General features: G+C 53.8%; 1 protein-coding gene and 1 non-coding gene across 2 annotated transcripts in view; one reads left to right on the top strand and one right to left on the bottom strand.

Moving 5' to 3' along the window:
• The window catches only part of VAC14 (Vac14, PIKFYVE complex component), a 98113-nt gene that overhangs the window by 84221 nt on the left and 9162 nt on the right, over window positions 1–4730 (bottom strand). The gene's annotated exons all lie outside the window — the stretch shown is intronic.
• TRNAG-GCC lies at window positions 706–776 on the top strand. Its single transcript has one exon. It is a non-coding gene; the product is annotated as a tRNA-Gly (tRNA).

Raw genomic sequence — 4730 nt, 5'->3', positions numbered from 1 at the left:
TGAGAAAAGCCCTGAAGATGCATCAGCAAACAGCTGAGCATGTGGTTCAGTGGTAGAATTCTCGCCTGCACGCGGGAGGCCCGGGTTCGATTCCCGGCCAATGCAGCGCTGTTCTTTTTGCCTCTCCCTGGCAGGTTTCCTCCTCACACAGAGGTCCCGCTGGAGGAGCCAGTCTCCTCAAACCCTGCCGGGCCTGCAGCAGCCCAAGGGCTGTGAACCTGACCACACTTCCCTGCTCAGCGAGTGCGTGAGCAGCACTTAGGTTCTCCAGAGGCACTGCTGGCTGTGGTACGAGGCCCTCATGCCCTTCACCAGTGAGGGGACTCCTGCTGCGCCCCCTCAACCTTGGCCAGTTTCCAGCAGGAAACTGTGGTGAAATCCGAGAACCTTAAAACAACTCAACAAACATGTGGACATGGAATGGAAGGACCCACCCATTAGAGACATCAGAGGGGAGAAAGTCACCCAAAGTTGCAATGTGCTTTTTGCTACTAAGGACTTGAGCTCTAGTTTCTGTCTTGAGGTCTGAAGGCACCTCTCTCTCTCTGTCTCTGTCTCTCTCTCTCTCCGCTGCCTTCACATAAGCTTCCTGTTCTTCCAGCTGTGCTGATGTGGCAGATTTAGAGCCTGGCCTTATGTTTCGAGTCAGTATATAAACAGAACTGGAATTAAAGGGAGGTGCTCACACAGCTGCTGACAGCTGGAGCATTGGTGGTTCAGTGGTAGAATTCTCGCCTGCCACGCGGGAGGCCCGGGTTCGATTCCCGGCCAATGCAGCAGCAAACTTTTTAAACCCTAAGAGGTTGATTTTGAGATCTCACACTGCCTACGGAATTAGTGAATAGTCTGAGAGCTGAGAATGACTTGTATTCCACACAAATCTAGAACCTGCGTTTCCTTGTTCTTGAGGAGTCCAGGGGGAAATCATCAGGGCCCCGGAGACAGCTGGGCCTCCCTCCTGCCCGACAGCCTGCTGGGAGCTCTGCCTGCCAGCAGCACGCCCAAGCCCAAGGAGGCTGGGCCATGCTTCTGCTTGCACAGGTCAGACGGAGCAGCACCAGGGTGGGAGTGAGGATGTGGTTTCAGCAGGGGATCCAAACACCCAGCCCTGCAGCAGCACAGGCCATGCTGGAAACCCTCCTCGCCTGTCTCCTTGCTTCAGGTCACAAATGGTCCCTGAGCGACTGGGAAGGGCACTCTTCCCTGTTCCAAGCCAGGCTCCGGGATACATTTCCTGCCCTTGAGGGGCTCGGGTGGAGCGTGGGGAGAGAAAACAAGAGAGTTCACAAGAAGTTTCATGCAAAACAGAAAAAGAAAACACCTTTGGAGAGGAGAGTGCAAGGTGAGGAGGGAACCGGCAGGAAAGAGAATGACTAGCATCTCTGGAGGGAGGGAATTAGATTTGGGTCCATGAGGGCTAGCATTTGATGGGGTTCTGAGGGACGAGTAGGTGTTCATTCCGGAGCTGTCCAGGACCAAGCAGCCCAGACAGAGGAACAGCATGAACAAAGGCTCGGAGGACGGGAGAGGCATTTGGTTTGGCAGAGTAGAGGGCACAGGTGGAGGAGACGCTGCTGGGCCAAGGAACTGGAACTGAATTCTGGTGGCTGTAAGGAGCCCCGGAAGGTCAGAGTGATCTGCAATGGTGAGTGGTATGGATTTGAATGGTGTTTAGGGAGCTTTGAGGACCACAAAGTCTCACAGGACAGAATGATGAGAGTATGAGGAACAGGGCTGTAATGTCGGGGTGACAGCTTGTAAGAGTAATGGGGTCTCTGGGAGGAGATGGGGAAGGGGGATCTTTGTGCTCACCACTCCCAACTGTGCAGGCCCAGCAGCACCTTTCTCACTTGCTCTACACCAGCTGGAAGGCCTCATCCACTCTGAATCCAGGGCTTAACTCAGGACACCCCAGGCCACTGCCGAAATCCTGAGGTCCCAGAACCCCAAGTCTCTACTGTCTGCACCTTGAACTTAGGGACAGAAAAGTCTCATGTCCAGGAAGACAAGGCAAACACTGACAATGGTTCCCTCTGGAGGGGAAACCGTGAGAACACGTTCTCACCAATGCCATCCGCTCAGAGAGCTCTGGGTCAGCCTCTGGGCCGCAGCAGGAAGGGCTGTGCCATGGATCAAGCCCGCACTCCCTACCTGGCACTCAGGGCGACGCAAACAGGTCCAGGCTTCCCTCTCTAGTCTCAATGCCCAGATGCCAGGCATAACTTTCCACTCCAGCCAGACCTGCCTTCTCTCTGGGCCCAGCTCATTCTACCCCTTATGCGCTTCCCTTCTGCCCCACATCCTACCCAGCCTTCAGAGCCCAGCTCAAATCCACCCCCAGCTTTTCCTGACCATTCCAGGAAGAGCTCACTCCTCGGAACACTGAAGGACTCAGGACCCCTCATTCTGGGCCCAATGAGGCACTGGTGAAGCCACCACTTCCTTCTCCTGCGTACATTTCTGCTCCACAGCTCCCCGAGAAAGTCCTTGAGGACAGACCGGTGCCGGGATTCCTTGCATCTCTGAACACAGTGAGTGAGGAATCAGGAAGCACCCACCCGGGGAAGGATCTGTGACAGCCAGCAGGCTGCAGGATGGCACCAGGTGCAGGGCAAACACAGGCAAGGCTCTGCTGCCGCACTGGTGACACTGGAGGGGATCTGCTAAGCTAAATCTAACCTGCTGGGTTCATCCGTATCATTTTCAGATGGTCCTAAGCCCTTAGTGTTATAATTCAAGTATCTTTTTAAAATATATATATTTTTATTGATTTCAGAGAGGATGGAAGAGAGAGAGAGAGAAACATCGATGAGAATCATTGATTGGCTGCCTCCTGCACGCCCCCTACTGGGGATCGGGCCCGCAAACTGGGCATGTGCCCCTGACCGGGACCCTTCAGTCTGCTGGCCAACGCTCTATCCACTGAGCCAAACCAGCTAGGGTGTAATTCGAGTAATCTTTACCGGGATCCCCAAATGCACACTGAGAGTGGCCCCGAAGGCATCTGCCCAGGGGTGAAGGGTGCTCCAAGCCCTCTCCAGGGACTCCAAAGCTGCCCCGCCAGCAGGACCTGGCCGCTGCTTCCCAGGCACGCGGAGAGGGAAGACACAGCTACAAAGGGCGGCAGAACAAGGGCCAGGCCTAGTCTCTCTTCAAAAGACCACACGTCTCCTCTTTCATCTCCTGGTGCCGAGCCACAGGTGGGGGGTCTGAAGCCGAACTAGTTTTGAACTAGTTTTGAAGTTAATACTCGGCTCAGAGACTCTCACGCTCACAAATGCCTGGGACCTTCATTGACGTGAAGGTCACAGGCGTCACTGTTTCATCTATCAGAGAGAGACTGCTTCCTCTCGTGTTGAGAATGCTGGCTGACGAAGTGCCTCTAGAGGTGGTAGAGCGCCTCCATTCTCCACCGGTCAGAGGTGTCCCAGGAGGGTAGAGGCCCCCTTTCCCCAAGCCTGTGACACGCCCCAACCCCACAGTGCAAAGTGCCACACCAACTGCCCCGCCCTGATAGGAGGAGCCACAGGCAGGGTAAGACATTCAGAATAGTCATCAGCCCAAGGAGAGCCTGGGGCCGCCGTCTCAGCAACACAACCACAGTCCCTCACTGGACCCCTGAAACCCTGCCTCAGGGAAAGCGAGTCCTTTTCCTAAGGTCATGGAGGATCAGAACCCGTGATGACCTACAAAGCCCAGGCCCTTTCAGCTATAGCCCAGCTCCTCTCCCATCTCCTAAACCAGTTCAGCTGCACGGTGGCCCTGAGTGAGACACAGCTTTCCCCACACATTTCCCCACACTGTGCAGGGAGTACAGATGAGGTCTTTTGACATGAAACCCTAGGGCTGGGTTTCTACTGTGAAGGTAGGAAATAGGTAATCATTTGTTGAGCACTTACTATATCCAAGTAATGTGCTAGATGCTTCACATGCATTACCTAATTTAAACCTTCAACCAACCACTGAATTAGGTGGTACTCGAATACCCACTTTACAGATGGGGAAACTGAGGCTCAGAGACATTCAGAAGGACTCGGGATTACACCACTTACAGATGGTAGGTGCAGAAATGAAGCCTAGGTTTTTTTCACTCCACTTGCTAAAATCTTACCCACTTGCTATACTATCCCCTTCCTCACATATCAGAGCTCCTATCTGCTGGATGCCTACTGGGTGCCTGGCACTTTATGTTGATTATTTCATTTCACCCCAATCCCTTTTTATTTTGATGTCCAAATGTCTCAGCCAATAGGTAGCAGAGGTTTTTGCTGCTGCACTGATGTTCCTATGCCTTAGAGGAGACATCCTTGGTTGAAAGGTGGGGCTAATAATTTCCATGATTTTGCCTGTTTGGGGAGAATTAAAGAAGATAGTGCATGTAATGAGTTGTGCATTGCACACCTATATATATAAAACCCTAATATGCAAATAGACCAAATGGCAGAACAACCGAACAACTGGTCGCTATGACATGTACTGACCACCAGGGGGTGCGCGTGGAACATGGCAGGTGTTGGCAGCAGGAGGCAGAGCACAGAACATGGCAGGCATCGGCCATGGTGGGATGGTGGAGCAGGTGAGTGGGGGCGCCAGACCAAGGTGGGGTGCCGGTCACTGTCACCGGGGCAAGCCTCTGGTGATTACTGAAAATTCTTTGCTCCTGCGCACTGCAGCCCTGCAGGCGCTCGCACTGCTGCAGCGCCCACACTGCTGCTGGCACCTGGAGCCGG

The sequence above is a fragment of the Myotis lucifugus genome, unplaced genomic scaffold (assembly GCF_000147115.1).
Source record: "Myotis lucifugus unplaced genomic scaffold, Myoluc2.0 scaffold_88, whole genome shotgun sequence".
Taxonomy (NCBI): domain Eukaryota; kingdom Metazoa; phylum Chordata; class Mammalia; order Chiroptera; family Vespertilionidae; genus Myotis; species Myotis lucifugus.
The sequence above is the reverse complement of the archived record's forward strand: the minus strand, read 5'-3'. Positions and strand labels throughout refer to the sequence as shown.